Source organism: Pipistrellus hanaki (genome assembly GCF_964339955.1).
Source record: "Pipistrellus hanaki genome assembly, chromosome: 10".
In the NCBI taxonomy this organism is placed as follows: Eukaryota; Metazoa; Chordata; class Mammalia; order Chiroptera; family Vespertilionidae; genus Pipistrellus; species Pipistrellus hanaki.
The window spans coordinates 39,906,620-39,926,664 of record NC_140512.1 but is presented as its reverse complement, the minus strand read 5'-3'; the positions used below and the strand labels follow the sequence as shown (position 1 = coordinate 39,926,664).

The following is a 20,045-nucleotide window of genomic DNA, read 5'->3' as shown; positions in this document are numbered from 1 at the left end:
CATGAGGGCCCCCCTTTTATAGAGAGGTGTGCTTGGCCCGGGGCCTAGAGGCCACACTGCTGCTGTACTGTAAGAGAAAGATCACTCCTGTATGGCATTCCTCGTTTCCTGCGCCTCAAACCTTACAGAATGCTCTTAACTATCTTAGATCCAGGCGCAAGCTGTCTGACGTGAGGATCGAGTTGATGTTTAAGATGTTTAAGAGCTTGCTGGCAAAAGGCCAAGTACTTGGAGTCCCACAGATGCTTGAAAAGTTGCAGCCTTCCCATTGGGAAGAGAAGAGCTCCGTGTCCAATGAGATGCTGGGTTTGGGTACAGCGTTCCTTGGGCAGCTGAGCTCAGACAGGCCAGTTCCTCATTCCTCAGGTCACCCCTTCTGGGGAAGGCGGAGATGACCCACGGACTGCTCTTACTGAGGAATATATCCTTTTTAATCTCTTTCTGGCAAATACAGTATCTAGTTGCTCTCACCGGCAGTTTGTGCAGCAGCCCCCTTTGCATTTCTGCTGTGTGGATGATGTTGTATTTCTTTGCCTGCCTCATTACTTGTTTGTTGGGAACCGGGCATTTTAGACAATGGACTGTAACAACTCGGGCTGCTTTACTTGTTTTGTGGTTGGCTGGATTCTTTTAGTGAAATCTACCCTCCCCCCCCCCCCCCCCCCCCCCCCCCCCCCCCCCCCCCCGTGCTAATTAAGCCTCCCATGCTTTTCTCTGGAAGGAACAGTTTGGCTTTGTCCCCAGGGGACAGAAGCTGAGCTCTGTTTTCCTCTTTCCCTGACTGGACCCAGCTGGTAAACTTCAGTAATTGCTCAATGCAAGCTCCATTGTTTTCAACAGCACACCAGGGCATACATTGCTCTACAAGTAACCAATCAGAGTTTGGCTTCTTTGAAAGAGTACTTTTGGGGATCAGCCTTTGGGGGCTTTTTGGATGCAGGAGAGCTCCTCCCTCCATCTGATCCCATTGTCCTCTCCTGCAAGCTCCCTTCCTACAGTTTAGACTGGAACTTGAATCCCCTCTCCATTGTCTTTCACAGCCTCCACTGTTCTCGAAAGTGCCTTTACACTCTCCGATATCCAAAATATGTTGCAAACGAAGTCAGTTCCTTTGCCCAGAGATGAGGTGGTGGCGTTATTTATGGTCTGCTCCCTCTCACCCCCCCCCCCCCCCCACACACACTCCCAGCAAAATCTTGAAGTACCTTCTGAGTGGGGACCTGAAGCTGAGCCTTGGAGGGTGGGGCAGCAGCCGGAGTCCTCTTGGTTTGCCTTTCCCGGCACTGACACTGCCTCACAAACCAGACAGGAGTGACCGAGATCCTAGTATTCTGACGCGCGAGGTAGAAAGTCTGTTCCTTGAATGGGATCTGGGCATATGAAAGGAGACCTAACTTCTTAACTAACCTGCCCAGGTGTTAGCCTCAGCAGCGGGCAGCTGAGGGTAAGATGGACATGCTGACATCCTGATCCTCCCAGGAGGAAAGCACCTCAACTGTGAGTGAAGGGAAAAGGGGCCCATATTTTTGGCTGCAGACAGAGGGCGGGTGGGGGCGGGGTGTGGGGAATCGGGAAAGGGCAAGGAAGAGAATAGACTTACTTTCTTACAGCGTTTCCATAGATATTCTTTTTTATTTTATTTTATTGATTTCAGAGAGGAAGGGAGAGGGAGAAAGAAACAGAAACATCAATAATGAGAGAACCATTGATCAGCTGCCTCCCGCACGCCCCATACTGGGAATCTCAAGCCCACAACCCAGGCATGTGCCCTTGACTGAATCAAACCTGGGACCCTTTAGTCTGTAGGCCAAAGCTCTTATCCACTGAGCCAAACAGGCTAGTGAATCGATGTTTTGTCATTTGCCATTTGCCCTTGGGCTTTACATCGCCTTTGTTTTTTCTGGATCTCCTCACTCTGCCATGCCTGTGTCCCCCTCTGCCATTCTAGAGCTGTGGTGGGCATAGCTGGGTCATTAATTCTCACCATCAAACTTCTTCTCAGCATCGTTCAGTATCTGTGAGCTGTAATATTCTGATATGTTCTTAATTTTATTTCTTTTATTACAGTTTACATTCAACACTTTTTTGTATTGGTTTCAGGTGTACCGCACAGGAGCTAGGTGTCCATGTAGGTTACAAAGTGACCCCTCGATAATCAAGTGCCCACCTGGCACCATAGATAGTTACTACAGTAGTGTTCACAGTGTCCCCTAAGGACTGTGGCTGGCAAACTGCGGCTCGTGAGCCACATGCAGCTCCATGGCCCCTTGAGTGTGGCACTTCCACAAAATAACACTGCCTGGGTGAGTCTATTTTGAAGAAGTGGTGTTAGAAGAAGTTTAAGTCTAAAAAATTTGGCTCTCAAAAGAAATTTCAATCGTTGTACTGTTGATATTTGGCTCTGTTGACTAATGAGTTTGCCGACCACTGCCCTAGGGTGATATCTTTTTAAAATCAACTTTTTAAATTTGTTGTTTATGTACAATATAATGTACCCATTTTTAAAAGTACATGTAATTGATTTTTAACTAAGTTATACACCTGGGTAACCCCAAAGGAATCACAACAAACAGCCTTTCCATCCCTGCAAGGGGGGACCTCCTTCTACCCCTTCCCAGACACTCATACACCCAGCCCCCTGCCCCGGGCACCGTGGAGGCTCCTTCCCAGTTGCAGGTTAGACTTGCTGGAGGGGATGCTGGAAGACCTTTCTTATTTGTTTCTCTCCTGGCCATGACATGTAACGTGATCACACTCATGTGCCACATGATGATGTCAATGATGCACTGCTTATACCACATGTGTCAAACACAAGGCCCGCGGGCCAAATCCAGCCCGCCATGCCTTGCAATGTGGCCCGCACCGCGCTGTCATCACTGCACTCCGCTGTCAGTTTATGACATTGTCAGTTTATGACTGTTCAGTAAACCATTCGGCCCGCGATTTAGGCTGGATTTTAGATTTTGGCCCCTTCTCTGATTGAGTTCGACACCCCTAGCTTATACAGATTATAATGAAACTGAAAAATTCCCATCACCTGGGGATGTTATAAATACCCTACTGTCATAGTGCAATGCAAGAGTTCTGTGCTTGGGATAAAGCCGGTGTAAATATAACTAGTATGCTGCCAGTTATATAAACATATAGCACAAAGAATTAGGTATAGTACACAGTATTTGACTATAAAAATAAATGACTACGTTCCTGGTTTATGGATTTACTATATTATGCTTTTATCACTGTTTTAGAGTGTACTCTCTCTACTTATATTAAAAATAAATAGTTTGACCCTGGTTCAGTTGGTTGAAGTCCCATGCATCAAACATTGTAGGCTCAATTTCCAGTCAGGTTAAGTACCTAGGTTGCAGGTTCAATTCCGCGCGTCGGGGTGCCTACAGGAAACAGTAATCTATGTTTCTTTCTCACATCCATGTTTCTCTCTCACTCTCTCTCTCTCTCTCTCTCTCTCTCTCTCTCTCTCTCTCTCAAATCAACGTAAAAAATACACCATGTCCTCAGGTAAGGATAAAGAAAAATAGTTTGCTATAACAGCATGCCTTCTGAGGCTGGCAGCAGCCTCATATATCTTGTATTTACCTCCTCCTCGATTTGTGCTTGATTAAGTTTTCCTTTGTTTTGCTATAACACACTGTACAGGCCTGTAGCCTAGGAGCAATAAGCTATAAAATATATCCTAGGCTTGTAGTAGGCGATACCATCTAGGTTGTGTAAGTGCCCTGTGGGTTGTTCACACAGCAATGAAATTGCCTAGTGATGCATTTCTCAGACGTATTCCTGTCATTAAGCAGCACGTGGCTGTATCATAAGTCTGACTGTCAGCACCTTGAATTTACAGTCAGCTGACACATGGACAGGGTGCCCAGTAAGATTTATGATACATAGCCACAGAGACCACTTAGAGATGCTTGATTACTGCCCACTGCATCCTTCTCATCTATTCTCTTCTCTCCCGCAAAGCTCCCACGTGCAAAGATGTCCTTCTAACACTTTCCATTTCATCTTAATTCAGCCAGCATCTGTGTCTGCTGCTCTCAACAAGAGTACCTTAATTCTCATAACACTTTACCTTAAAGGGAAAATTTTGTACAGCAGAAGATTCAGTAAATTTAATGGGTTGTTAAAGTGAAGGCCATAACAAGAGATAATGAAGGCCACTTCATAATATTAAAGGATAGAACAAGAGGATAGAACTCTAGTAAACATATATGCATTCAACATAGGAGCACACAAATATAGAAGGGAGAGATCAACTGTAATCCTATATAATAAAGAGGTAATATGCAAATTGACCCTCACATCCTCACACAAGGTGGCTGCCCACATGTGGTCAAAGATGGCCACCACAAGATGGCCAGCAGAGGAGGGTAATTGTGGGTGACCAGGCCTGCAAGGAAGGGCAATTATGGGGGAGGGGGGACCAGGCCAGCAGGGGAGGGCATTTAGGGGTGACCAGGCTGGCCGAGGAGGGCAGTCGGGGGTTACTGGGCCGGTAGGGGAGGGCAGTTGGGGGTGATCAGTTAGCTGTCAATCAGGCTGGCAGGGAGAGGTTAGGGTGTGATTAGGCTGGTCGGCAGAAGTGGTTAGGGGCAATCAGGCAGATAGGCAGGTGAGAAGTTGGGAGCCAGCAGTCCTGGATTGTGAGAAGGGTCCCAGGTTGGAGAGGATGCAGGCTGGGCTGAGAGACACCCCCCCCACCCCCATGCACAAATTTCATGCACCAGGCCTCTAGTACAATCATAGTAGGAGACTTTGATTTCTTTAACTTGGGGAAAGCAATGGCAGGAATCTAATGCTTTTTCATCATTTTCTGCTTACAAAAAGTTTGGCACTGTTTCAGAATAATCAATCCCATGTCATAGTCCTTTGTACCTTGTGGGAGTAAGCAAAGTTATTTTAGGAAAGAAACCATGACTCACCCGAGGGTTGGTTTTGACTAATGATAGATAGATAGGTTTTTCATCACCGTCTCCTGCCCAGCTGCTGGGCCCCAGACCTGTGCAGTTATTCACCCTCAAAGCTCCGTCGCAGCAGTGCTGACTCTGCATCCAGGTATGTGGAGAAGTCAGCTGTTTTGACATTTGGCTGCCTAAGGCTTCTCTCCTCTTTGAAATAATTATGTCCTGTGAGTTAGCTACAAGCAGGGTTGACTGCCCCTATGGTTTCAATGCAGATGGTGAGTTCTCACCTCAGCTGGAAAGGCCCTCAAAATATTTCGCAGTCTTTACCAGTTGCATTTTAAACTGCTTGGCTCCAGGGACCCCGGGGACATATGGTTGACAATCACAGATACTCACATCTAGGGAGTGGACTGTATCCATTTCAAAATGAAAGCAAACCAAGAGCTCATAATACTGTACCTGCTTTAAATCAACGCCAGACTATTTATCCCAACCAGATGGAAGAAAAGCTCATTTTTAAAAATATACATTTCTTTTATTGACTTCAGAGAGGAAGGGAGAAGGAGAGAGAGAGATAGAGACATCAGTGATGAGAGAGAATCACTGATCAACTGCCTCCTGCACACCCTCTACTGGGGACTGAGCCTATAACCCAGGCATGTGCCCTTGGCCGTAATTGAACCTGGGACCCTTCAGTCTGCAGGCCAACGCTCTAGCCACTGAGCCAAACTGGTCATGGCTGATGGCTACTTCTTAAACTCTATTGCTTCTTCTTCCCTTCCTAATTTCCATAAGTCGATATGTTTCAAATTCAATTCTTGGTTATCTCTTTTCTACGTATAATTTCTTCCTTAACTATTCAGTTTTGAATACCACATAACATTGAAATTTTTACCATAAGCTCCAAATCTCTTTCCTGACCAGGCTTTTATATTCAATTACAGGAAACTTCTTCTTGGATGTTCAGTGAGTATCTCATATTAAATATTTCCCACAGTGAACTCTTGATTACCATGCTTCTCCCAAATCACTCTTCTTCCAGTCTCCTTAATCTTAACAACATCTCACTGTTATTTGCTGAGTTGTTGAAACAAAATCTTGGAATTACTCTTGACCTATCCTTTTATTTTAGAGCCTACATTCAAGTAATCAGTCAATCTTGTTAGTTTTTTGGCTTCAATGTGTGTGGATTTTTTTAATTGAATAGCTTCTCATCTCCTTCAGTACAAACACTCTAATCTAAATCACCATTATTTTCTATCCAGTTTACAATAATGGCTTATTAACTGTTCACACCACTTCTGTTCTTGCAATCTTGGCCTCCACACAGGAGTTGGAGGAGATTTTAAATGATGTCAACTGTGTTATGTTGTTTCATTATTCAAACCTTAAAAAGGCTTCCAATCTCTTTAAGAACAAATTCAAATCCTTACCATGAGTTTTGATACACGTATGATCTGGCAGTACCTAGAGCTGACCTTATTTTTCACTGCCCTTCCTCTTGTTCCTTCTATTCCAGCCATGCTGGCCTCCTTGGGCTTTATTGAACATGAGATGCTCTGATTTTTCTATTTCTTGTCTAAAATGCATTGCTCCAGATATGATCATGGGGCATTCCTAACTGCATTTAGGTCTCTATTTAAGTATCACCTCCTCAAAAGAATCTTCCTTGAAAACTCATTTGAAATAGCATCTACCACATCACTTGATCTACTCACATTACCTTTTATTTCTTCTTTTTATTTTTATGTTTAGAGAGAGAAGAAGAGAGAGTGGGATAGCGAAACAATGATGAGAGAGGGGCTGTCTGCCAACAACCTCCCCTCCCCCAACCCTTGTGTATGGGGTGACACTCAGTCAACTGAGTCACACTGGCCAGGGCTATATTTCTTCTTGGTGTCTACCATGACAAAGTCATCCCTTGAGCTAAAGCCAACCCTATATTTCTTCTTAACAATGGTCATTTCCTGGCTGTATATTTTTTTATGTGTGTATATGTATATATGTAGGCATATTATTTATGTATATATTATTGGACTTCCACACTAGAATTTAACCTCCCTGTCGCAAGAACATTATTAGTTTTGTTCATTTCCATCCTCAATACCAAGAATTAGACCTGACCTGTAGCAGATACTGAATAAGTAATTGTTAAATTAAAGAAAAATGCAGTGAGATCTCTACAATTATTAAGCCTGCAATGTAGAGCTTCAAGTGACAGTGCGGGACACTCTGCATGCTCAGGACAGAGGAGCTCTCTGGCTTTAGCAGCGTCCTCAGATTGTTATCAACCTGTGCATCCATCCCACCTGAGAAGCACTGTCCGATGGAACTTCTGTGATCATGGGCATGCTTTATACCTTCATTACCCATTACAGTAGCCACTAGCACTATTTTAGCATTTGAGATGATTTTTAACCAGTTTTCATTTTAAAAATTTAAATAGCTCTGACTATCAAATTGGATAACACAGGCCTGCATCATAGGAGGGCAGTGATTGCCTGCCTCCAACAGCCTCAGGCTGGTCTTTTCTAGTAAATATTAAATGAACCTCAAGTTCCTGGTTCCATTGTGCGGTTTATTTATTATCTTTTTGCAGCTGTGTGTGCTTAGCTCATCTTAACACTACAAAAGGAGAAAATACAAAACATCTCTCCTTAAATGTGCTCAAAGCAGAAAGCTCATTTCCCAGCACGGGGAAAGATGCCCCTGGCAGAAGCTTCCTTGCAAATGAGATTGGGTGAGAAAACATGGGACAAAATTGCTTTCAGTTGAGCCAGACAGCAAAGCCAGGGGTTTTTGCAGATTTCCACTTAATTATACATTGCTTCCTTCTCTGCAGCCAGTGCTGATGTGAATCTCTGGATATGCATACATTTACTGAGCAACTTTAAAAAGGATGTGCAAAAATGAATAGTTAATACCTCCTCTACATGGTTTCTGAAATTTGACACAATGTAATTTAAAATATACAACCATATAACTTACACAATCCTTATACTAAAGGAGCTAATAATTATATCACAAACAGCTCTACTCTATCCCCTGATAAGAAATGAGTTTAAAAACTATTTTTAGCAGGTACAACAGGAAAGGAGAAACTTGTATCTGTGTAACTTAATTTCAGACCAGAGTTGAGAAAAGAAATGACACCTACTTCTCTCTTTAAGTCCTCTTCTCCATCTAACCTACTACATCCTGATCTACCTCTGAGGAAAGACATCAGAGGGTGTCCAGAGTGGTGGAATAAATATCAAGCATCCTAATTTCCCCTCCTTTTAATCAAACTGATGTGCCACTTGCCATATGACTATCCTAAGTAAACCAGCATTTTTCAACCTCTGTACTATTGAAAATTTGGGCAGAATAATCTCTTGTGGGATGCTGTCCAGTGCATTGTAGGATGTCTAGCAGTATCCCTAACTTCTACCTAATAAATGCCAATGGCAACCACCCTCCCATGCAGTTGATCACTAAAAATATCTCCAGATATTGCCAACTGTCCCGCAGGGGTCAAAGTCTAGTGTATCCCAGCCTACTCTTTTCTTGTATTTACCCGGGATCTTGACCTTTGGGGCTTCATTTGTTCTCAACCTCACGTTATTCTCTTAGACCCAGAAATATATTTCCCTTTAGGTGTTGGATCTTGGCATTCTCTTAGATGCAACTTTGGATTTCCCTGCTGATGCTCTGCCCTGGACCGGACACCTTTGCTTCCGCATTGAACCAGTCCTTGGATTGTAGGACCCATCATCCGGGTGGGCTTTCCAGATTTCTAAGACTATCAGATTGGCCTGAGATATCAAAGGCAAATTATACAACCCTGTGGGAAGGACATGATCTAATGTCTGGGGGGTTATACTTACACCGGGGCTCTTACTTTGCTGTTTCCGTATCAACTTATATCAGTTAATTAAATGCCTTGGGCCTTGATTTATTTGTCTTCATGATGAAAGTACAGTTGATCCTTGAACAACATACGTAGGCCCGTTTTCAAAAGCAGATTATTTCAAAAAATAAATATTTATGCTATTGCAAATAGTATTTTCTCTTCTATAAGTTTTACTAACATTTTCTTTCCTCTAGCTTGCTTTATTGTAAGAATGCACATATAGAACTTATACACGATATGTTTATGTTACCAGTAAGGCTGCTGTTCAATAGTAGGCTACTAGTAGTAAAATTTTGGGGATGTCAAAAATATATTTCCCCCTTATTGTTTGACCGTGGCATTCTCTAAAACTCAAGTTCTACATGGATTTTTTACTGTGTGGTGGGTAGTGGTGAATGCCCTAACCCCTGCATAGTTCACTGGTCAGCTGTACTGATTTCTGCCCTAAATGCTTCAAAGATTTGCAAAGTTTAAATGAGATAAATGATAGTAAAGTGCTTTGGAAAGATTTTTAAAAAAAGTTTTTTCCTAAAAGTGTGAGTATAACAGTAGCAATGTTCCTATTCCAAGGAACCTACAGCAAGTTATAGGTAAGTGAAGGCTGGTGGCTCTCAAACACACCGCCCATCATTTCAAAGGGAACATGAGCTTGCTCCATCTTTTCTCACAGAGTGACCATACGCTGGAATTTTATAGAATGAAAATTGGGGGAGTCTCTACTTTCTTGGCCCCACTAAACTGGTCTAGCAAAGTTCCATTTATCATCCCAAGTACCAGCATTAAATGGTGGTTGTGGAGTGCCTCAGGGAGAAAAATATTTGGGGTGCCAACATAGCTCCCCAAAAGAAGTGTGAGCTCCATCCTCAGTGCTGGGTTCAAATAATTGCAAACCATCTCTCCCGTCTTCTCAACTCCCTCAACTCTAAAATTTATGGAGGAATATTTCTATTTCTTCTTCTGCTCAAGGAATATAAAAGGAGGAATGCTCACTGCAGGCACCATGAGGCATACATACTCGCTCTTGTGCTTCTGTGGTGGCTTCAAGGCAGGCAGTCTATTCCCTCGAGAGAGAGAGTGTCCATGTCCTCACTTCTAACCTTCCCATCAGCTCCCACACCCCATGCACTGTGTGTGTGTTTGGGTGTGTATTTATGCATGTGCACACCCGAATCAGATTTCCTTCCCGTATTCGGGGACCGCAGCAGCCAGAAGAGCAAGCGTTCCTAGGACACATTTGCAATTTTATAAGGAGGAGAAGACACCTTCTCTTCAGAGGTCTCTTTCCCTGAGAATGACGTCATGCAGCATGACAAGGCTTCTCGGGTCAAGAGACTGAGCCATCACCCTGAGCAAAGCAGGAAAGGTGACCTGGGCGAGCCGTGAACTGGCCAAGAGACTCAGCCTTTAGATCAGGGCCAGGACCCCACCTTATGGCTCCCGCTTTGGAAATGAGAAGAATATTTGCATGGGGTTCACATACGTCATCCTTGAGAATGGGAACATTGAAGATAGCCAAGCCAGGGGAAATAGGTCAAAAGATACTGCACAGAGTTAAAAATAGCCACCACGGAAAATGCGTTTGTATCTGGCATGGTGCCTTTGGACATTCGCTTTAATTGGCCATTTGGCAGACAGCTTTTCTCACCTCTGGGACAAGCGGTGGTGGTGCTCTTCTGGCTGCTCCCAAGCCACACACATTGGAGACTACAGCGGTTGTTTCTACAATTAAAGCGAGTGTTGCTAAATTGCTACCATTAAAGCTAACATTTTTCACGGCAGTAAGAGTCTGCTTCCAGAATGAAAAATTGCCCCCTCCCCGGGGGTCACTGTTTACAGAGGAACAGCTCTTTGTGGGAAGCCCTACCTCCCCCAGATCCCTTCTTGTTGGCGTCAGATGATGTCAATGTCTAACCTTCGTTGCATTCCCTGGCTGAGCAGACACAGCTGGGTTCTCAGCCAACTATGAGGTTTAAATTGGTCAGTCCAAATCTGTTCTATAAATTCCAGCAATAGCTGATTTGGGCAGAATTTCAATGTTATCTTCATGCCTGAGTTTAAAATTTTTTTTTAGTGGAAAAAAATTAATCAGTCTCTTATGATTTACCTAAGAGAATGTATGAACCATAACAACTCGCTTTCCTTCAAAAGAATGTTCCCATCCATTTCTTTTAAACCTCTCTCATCGCCCACAACTTATGAGTATGGAACCACAACATTTTCTAATGGCTTAGAAACTGTGTAACTAATTGTATATTTATTACTGGGCAAGTGCATAATGTGAACATACTCTTTAGAAAATTAATTTTATATTGGGGTATTTGAACTCATGGAATAAAGGATTTTGTTTTGCTTGTAACAGAGCCACATACCAGCATATGCTTCAGTAATCTGTAGGAAACAGCATTTTTCCGGAGAAATAATCTAACTATGACAAGTAGTGAACAGTTTATTAAGAACTAGGAGTTTGGGGGCCTTATGTAAAGCACTTCAGAAAACATTCTGGCATTTGTCCAAAAGGATATGATGTTTTAAGTAGCACTATGGGTTTTCAGTTGTTTTACATCACTAAGCTTTCCCTCTGGAATCCATCTTTAATTCTCTGGAAATAACATTAAGCTACAGCCCCATAGCTTTGAAAAACCATTTATAGCATCTCCATCCCTGAGTTGCTTAAGAGTCTTGCCTGGTTACCTGAATATTAGTGGATCCCATGCACTTAGGTGGTGTGACCTAATCACAAACCATTTCTAAAGGATTTTGAAAAGCAGTCACTCCAAATTATGTAGAGTTGGGGATTATGTGAGGAGAATTATTGTAAAATTGGGAATCATTGAAAAAAATGAAGAAACAAGCCATCGTCTGGCCCATTAATTTCCTTGTTTAAAAACAAAATTCTCTGAGTATCTTATTAAAAATAAAACTTATACTGTTAGGGGGTAAAGATAATATATGAGTAAGACGTTCTGTTCCATATTTTATAAATAAGAATTCTCAGTTAAGAGACATCTTGAAAATGGATGACTTTTTTGGTTATATCCTTTTCTCACTCATTTAATGTATTTTCTGGTAATAAATGCTTAAATTTACCTGATTATTCCTGAAGATCCTAAAAAAACAAAAACAAACAAAACAAAACCTTGACCCATTTTCCATCATAGAAATATAGGTTTCCAGTATTTAATAAAATTAACATTTTATGCATATAGTAAGCAAAACATGAAATAAGTTGGGACAGATTAAAGAAATATAAAACTTAAGTCTACCCAGAAGAATTAAAGGGTGTGAACTTACAAATAGAATGTGATATGGCTAATTTTTTAAAGAGAAGAAATTTAGAAGTCTATATGGATATTGCATCTTGTTATGAGTTTTGAATCATAATAGCACTCTTATCAGAATAATCCACTGTCCTTTAGAGGTTTAGGAGGGGCTGTTTTATTGGAGTTGCTGTTTTATGAGTGAGTATATATCTAATATCTAGAATATAACTAAGAATTTGACTTGGTCAGTCACTGCTTATGCTAGAGGTTTAAAAACAAAGAAAGTGAATTTGGATAAAATTAACCTTGATAAAATGGAATATCCAAGAGATGAAGTATATGTTGGAATCAAATAAGCAACTAGGAAAATAGTATTGATATCAATAATAATAATAATAATAATAATAGCGAATATTACTGCTTTATGCTAGGCACTGTGCTAGGCTTTCTAATTCTCACTAAACTTTCTATGATATAGGTACTTTTACTATCCAAATTTTATAGGTAAAGGAACTAAGTTGTAGAATGTATTTCGTTTTCAAATTGTGGGTCTTATGTTTCTAGAAAACATCCAAATATAGGTATCATTAGGCATTTGGAATATGAGCCAGCATCTCAGGAGAAAAAAATCTGGTCTCTACATAGAGTAATGGGAGCTATTGGACTAGAAATGATAATTCAGGTCACAGATAAACATGAGATAAAGTCTCATGGCATTGGACTATAAAATAGAATGGGAAATTATCTTTGGATTTGTTTGTTAATGATCATAATAAAAACTATTTCGGAAGAGTGTAAGGGACAAAAGCCATGTTGTGCTGGACTAGAGAATGAAGTATACTCTTCTAAGATGCTTATCTATTAATAAAAGGAGATATATTATTAAATAATTACTTTGCTTTAATTAAGTATCTGTGGACAGATTTCAGATAGACTCTTTGACAGTGTTATTTCAAGTGCTAATATTTCAATTTTTATTAATCAAAGGTGTTTATGAACTTTTGAAAAGAGTAGAAATACAGAATTAAAAAAATTATACAAAAATCCACTGTATTCAATATACTAACAATGAAAAATTTTTAAAAGGCCCTGGCCTGGTAGCTCAGTTGGTTAGAATGTCATCCCGATACACCAACTACTACTTCTGGCATCTCTCTTAATGTTGGATTAGGAAGCACCACATGATGAAGTAAACGGTTAGTCAACTCTTGAAGCTTTTTAAAAAATTCTAGCCAAACAAGAAGTTCCCAAATCAGATGTTAACAATGACTAGTGACAGATAGAAATTTGAGGAGCTATATTTTTATAGATGGGGATCATCCCTAGGAAAAAAAAAATCTCATAATTTATAAGGAATTACCCCTTGTTTGCTTATGATAGTCTCAATTTTAGACCTTTTTGAGATTCAAATATTAAGCAATGCTGTAATAATTAGAAAACAATTCTCTGGTGTCTAAGAAAAATTGCAATGTAAAGTATACATAGAAATTTAAAAAAAAAATAGTAAGAACTTTTATGTATCTTCTATAATAATAATAGCATAATATTCAAAATTTACTGAAGAGCTGAACAGCAGAATGACTGTCCAGATGACCACGCAGTGGCAGGCACTGGTGCCAGGCCAGCCAAGGCAGGTGTGATGTGATTGGTCACGGGGCCCCACAGAGGGAGGTCCAGGCCACTGATTGGTGGGCTGTAGCGGGTTGGCAGGGCCTCCCTCTGAGGGGTGATCAATCGAGGAGTGTCATGATCATCCCCAGAGGGAGGCCCAGGTTAACTGGCCAGCAGCGCTGCATTGGGTGGGCAGGGCTTCTTTCTGCTAGGTGATTGATCATGGGGCTCCCAGACTGTGAGAGGGCACAGGCTGGGCTGAGGGACCCCCCTTGGTGTGCACAAATTTCATGCACCAGGCCTTTAGTATAGAATGAAAGTAGAGACTTCTAAAATTACACTTTAGTCATCACTGGTAATATAACTATAAATACATGGAATTTCTTGAAAGCATTCTGGTCCCAGCGTAGTTTGAAATGGGCATTGCCATCTGGTTAGCACAATCCGTTCTTTCACAGTTCTTTGGTGAACGAAAGTAATACAAGTTGCCCTGAGAAGAATATGCCAAGGAAAAAATATGATCTGAATCAGAAGCTAAAAAGTAAGGTACATTACATTCAGAAACCCAAGAGAAATTCTTTGGATATTAAAAAAAAAATTGGTCCTAAAATTTTTCTTAAGAAGAAAACTTTATAAGATTGGTTGAAATTCCCATAAAAAATAGTTCCCATCGTTAAATCTATAAGTGTATTGGGCCTATCTAAAAATTGTAGGAGTGACTTTTTTCTCATAATCATTTTATCTTTTTACACACACTGCTCCTGGAATCAAGCTATTTGAAAGTAATAAAACTTAAAGGTGTCTCAATTATAACCCTTCAGCTTTAAAAAAAAGCTGTTTGATTCTAATCCAGCAATGTCAGCTCCTATGATGCTCCACACACAGAGCCCATCAATTAGAACTGTTAGCTATCTGAAGAATGGACTGTGTGATCTTGGTTGAGTTTAATTCTGGAAATAAACCACAGGCCAGAGATGAAAAGCAATTTTTACTTTTCCTTAGGTGTCAACCCACACTTTCAAGTTTGTGTTCGTGTGTTTTTATCAGCACTACTTTCTACCTTGGTACTAACAAAAACCTAAAACCTACCCTACTGCATGAAGATTTCTTTTCTGACAACCTGGTCATCTCTTTCCTTCTGGAAATGCCAATGGCACTTTTTAATATGTTAACCCTTCCTCAAAAATTTATGATATCCATTTTGATTTTTTGTTCAGTACCTGTTTATTGGTTGTTGTTTTTTTTTTAATCTGAAAGCTCTGGGAGTGAATAAAACAAACAAGGTCCTAGTAGAGAAGACAAATAATTGATAGACCTAGTAGAGAAGATAAATAACTGATAGACCTAGTAGAGAAGACAAATAATTATGAGAAAAATAATTGCAGTTGAGGGTGATGTTAAAAGGAAAACTCAGGGTGCTGCCAATTGGCTAATCAGAAGATTACGAAGTGATATGCTGGTCAGGAAAGACCTAGAATGAATGAAGGTTTAAAAGGAGGACAAAGAACTATGAAGAGGCAGGTGGAAGAATATGGGGCATGTCCCAGGAAAAGGGAGAAATCTATAATAATAAAAGCATAATATGCTAATTAGACTGGACATTCTTCCGGACGTCCTTCTATCCTTCCAGACGAAGCCAGAGTTGTTAGGATGCCCGGATCCCAGGTGCCTGCTGGTGGCCGGAGAGAAGCCCGGGTCCCAGGTGCCAGAGGGAAGCTAGTGCTGGAAGCTGGGAGAAGGTCTACTCTTGCACAACTTTCGTTCATTGGGCCTCTAGTAGCTTCTATAAAACATCCAAAGATGAGCTTCTCCCGACCTAAGGTATATGTGTCTCTTTTTAAATCTAAATGAGGACTGTGGGCAAGAGGACCAAGACCTTTTTGTGCTTATTTGTGCCTCTCAAATATTTTTTAAACAATACCTTACACTTAGTAAACCTAATAGTTGATTACTAACTGATGCTAAATTAGAGCCTTATACAGCCATGACTCTTAATTTAAAGAATCCGTTTGCAGATTGAGTTCAATGTGTCTACATTAGACTCAGTGCTTATTAGGGGAGCATAGAAAAGAGATTTAGGAGAAGGAAGAACAGCATTTGTTGTATGAAAAGGATGTAAGAGTATTTGGAGGACTTAAATTTTGGGCCCATTCAAATTCTTATTTCTGGAATTACTGACTTTATGTGCTCATGCTGTGTGGGGTAAAATACTGGAAGGGAGATGACAAAAAAGGCTGGTATGAATTGGTAATCAGGAGCCCAATAGTAAAAGCTAGAGGAGATTGTATGTGTATGTTTTAACATATAAAATAATTTTAGCTGTTGCCAATAAGTAGATAGTATTATTGCAAGTGTGCAAAGCTAATCTTCACAGGCATAGTAACAACAACAACAAATCTTATAAACATTTTTATTAAATTTATTGGGGTGACATTGGTTAATAACATTATGTAGGTTATTTACAATTATACAATATTGTATACAAGTATATAATTCTATAATATATCATCTGTATATTACATTGTATGTTTACCACCCAAAATCAAGTCTCCTTCCATCACTATATATTTGACCCCTTTATCCTCTCCCATCTCCCCTTTGATCACCATAATGTTGTCTGGATCTATGAGTTTTGTGAACAAAGCCATTTTTATTCTTTCAGTATGGTGGGAATATTTGTATTTATAAGAGTCCAGGGAATGCTAAGAAGTCAATTCCATAAAGACATACATAAACCAAGTTAATGGAAAACAGAAATCATTATTGAACAGAGATAGGATACATATGCCCAAAAATAGATTTATCCCAAGCTATATATTATATATGAGAGGCTATTTAAGGTACTAAAATAGCGTTCACAAATTGCTACTGGCATCTCAGCACAGACCCTATGAGAAGAGCCTTTTGAACGTGTAGCTGCTCATCAAGGACCAACTTGTTGGCAATGCTTAGCAACAAGTATCCACAAATACCTTCTGCTGACAATGCCATCTGGCCCAGGATGTGTTCCCAGCAAGACCTGTTAATCAGTGCTCATTGGCTTGCTTTCTCTTTTGATACTTCCACTCAAATTTAGAGTTTGGCGAAAAAAGTACATTAAACACATCTTATATACTGTATATCGAAAATAGTTCTTTACAAATTATTTTTTCAATTAGTGGCTCTTCACTCTCTAACACCAGCCAAATTACTTATGTACTTATATTCTTTAAACCTTTAAACTCCTTTCTGTTTGATTAATGCTTTTATTTACTTTATTCCTTCTTATCTTTCTCCAGTTTCTACGATCAATTGTGCAATTTCAGAACTCTTGTTGCCTTTATCTACAAAGTCTTATGCTTTTTCCTTCTGACCTCAATTCTTACCTTGAAGATTAAGGAGTTTTTCCTACTTGAAACGATGGCAAATGTCAGCAATATTTGCTCTTACCTTCAATTTATCTTCTAAGTATTTGTTGGACTCTCATAGATTTTTTTATTTTAGCCTTTCACTGTGCTGTACTTACTTAGATTTCCTTAAGTTTTCTTCTTGGTAGTGTTGGACTTCAGGTTGTCTTTTTTTCTCTTAGGCTTGTGTCATTTGAAGCTTATTCCGAGTTTCATGTCCTTTCTCTTTTTTAGCTGGTTGTCTTTCCCAGCTGTGTTATTTTCCTCTCTCAGCTCATGAAGGGGCTTGCTTCTGAGTATATTGAAAGGCATATCACTTTTACCCCTCAGACTCTATATGGGAAAATAACAGCCTCTCATTTATTTATAAATCTGAAACATATTTAGTTGATATTCAATCAATCTGTAGTATCACTAATAGAACTCAGGTTGAAAAAGAACAAAATTGATACAGAACAAGTAAATACATGCTAATTCAATATGTAGTACACCCAGAAAATTATAGAATAAGAGAGTTAAAACTCACAAAAAAGGATACAGAAGCAGACAAAATAGGACATTCATATATCTATTGTATGTCAAAAGGATTAGGCTTCCTCTTATGATGATTTGGTACTCCAGATAAATTATTTAACAGTACAGTACCATTCTTAAATGCATTAATGAGCTTGTCAGAACTTTTGGTATACTTAGTCCAAACAAATGAAGGGAGAAACCCAATGAGAAAGTACGAAACTTGAAGCCAGGTTTCCCACTGAGACATTGTATGAAACATGAATTTTAGAATTTTAATACTGTCTGAGAGTAGGGAAGAAGTAGCAAAGACAAATATCTACCTAAGGGAGTTCATAGAACATCATTCCACACATACAACTGTGACCTTGAAAAGTAACATTTTCAATGCTAGTGAGAACTAAAACAGCTCTGCACCTCAACTAAGAAAATATGGTTGTCCAAAACTGCAAAATTAGAATTATCAGATATAGAAATAAGACATATATTTTTTAAAGAAATAACATTCCTAAAAAAATAGTGTACATCAAAAGCTTTCAGAATATGTACAGAAACACAAGCAGCCTATGGAGAACTATCTCCTAACCAAGTGTAATGAATGGTTCTTAGATAACTTGCAAAGCACACATCGAGAAATACAACTGGAATTTCAACTCAAAAAACACTAATATAAGTTATTTAGAGAAATGTAAAAGTTTTAGAGGAAGTAAAATATGCACTCAGATGTAAAGAATATCTTAAAATTAACAATAAAAATCTGTGGTTCTTAAAAACAAAAAATATAATTTTGTATTTAAGCTAATATAAATAAAAACTTGACTACAGTAAAATGAATAATTTTGTTTCTTGGTATTTGCCATATGGAGAACACAAGGAAACATTATGAATTTCGATTTCATGCCTCAAAATGGATGAAGTTAAAAAAAAACAACTAATGGATCAAAGAAGTATCAATGGAATAATAAAGTTGAATTCCATTTATATAAAGTTTAAAAGCAATTAAAATGAAACCACATATTTTCTAAGAAAGCATATATCAGTGGTAAAATTAATAATAGAAACTTTTACCAAAAAAAGGCAAGTGAATTATTAATGGAAACTTCTGGAGAGTCATTGGTTGGTGGGGAGAGAGGAGGCGGTATACAATGAAGAAATACTTTCATAGGGCTTCTCACCTATAGCAGTGGTTCTCAACCTTTCTAATGCCTAGACCATTTAATAAAGTTCCTCATGTTGTGGTGACCCCCAACCATAAAATTATTTGTGTTGTATCCCATTTGAAAACTCAAAACCCATGTTTCATTATTGCTGTCCCCTTCTGGAAAAGGACGGGCTTTGAGAAAGAGTAAGTGCTGCTGTTCTGCTGCCGAGTGACTAATCCTAATGCCATTTGCTGCTTCTGAGTCAGTCCCTTCTCTTCCAGAGAAGAGTGTCCAAAGGACTGTACACATTGTTCATTGTGCCCTCACTAGTTAGAGCTCATACATGCCCTGAAAGATGTATTCAGACCCAAAGCTTCCATTTACTCCCACTTGGTGAAAGGCAGCAAGTTCTTTGTCACTTTTATTCTCTTGAGAAAAAGAGGCTTAGTGGGACAATATTAAGAGATGGTCATAACAAAAGAGGATTTTTTTTTTAAGGTAAACAATAATGCCCCCAAACTGGAATCAGTAACTTACTTTAAAATGTAAACAAAATATTAGTTAATGGATTTGTTTGCAGTTAAGGCCACATCACTGGCCCTGCCTGGCCAGGTAGCTCAATTGGTTAGAGTATCATGTGCCAAGGTTACAGGTTCAATCTGCAGTCAGGATACGTACAAGAATTAACCAGTGAAGGCATAGATAAGTGAAACAACAAATCGACATTTCTCTCTTTCTCTCAAATCAATAAATAATTTTTAAAAACATCATTGAGTCAGTCTTGTCAAATTTCTATCAAGCCATTTTTTTTTTCTTGAAAGAGATCCAGAAAAATCAAGGATTGGGAGAAACCAGCTGACAATCATTAACAACAGACATGCATTTTTGTAAGCCTCTCCAAACTTAAATTATGGAACAAAGTGTAGGTCATGTAATGTGTCAGTACCAATTTCCACATTATCCCTGACTTGCTTTCCCAAAACACAGTTTGGCTTACGTAAGCATTCTATGATTTTCATCAGACTCATGTAAGCTTAGAAGAAGAGCCAAATCTAATTATTGCGAGTCATACAAGAAATAACTCGGTACCCAATTTTCCCTTATGTCATTACAACAAAGGCTACAATTCCTAGCAAGTGAGCAATAAGCTGTACCTCCTGTCACCCTCAGTTAATAATTTCCCACTTTCCACAATGCAATAAGGGCCATAGCAATGACCTTTAAAAATGCTCTGCTACATAACTTTTAAGAAAAGAAAAAAAAGACCCACTTCTTCATGCACATTATATGCTATAGAAGTGAAGATATTCTTGCTCTAGCTC

General features: G+C 39.6%; 1 protein-coding gene across 4 annotated transcripts in view; it reads left to right on the top strand.

Annotated features, from left to right (window-relative positions):
• Window positions 1–20,045, top strand: part of TMEM196 (transmembrane protein 196) — a 165,840-nt gene that overhangs the window by 28,148 nt on the left and 117,647 nt on the right. For 2 of the 4 annotated variants that reach the window (XM_084897876.1, XM_084897878.1), the window contains exon 1: window positions 1,218–1,497. The exons of 1 other annotated variant lie outside the window; for it this stretch is intronic. The gene's annotated coding sequence lies outside the window, so the exon portion shown is untranslated. Of the gene's footprint in view, window positions 1–1,217; window positions 1,498–20,045 lie in introns of those variants that run through there. One more of the 4 variants, XM_084897879.1, reaches the window with a different exon arrangement.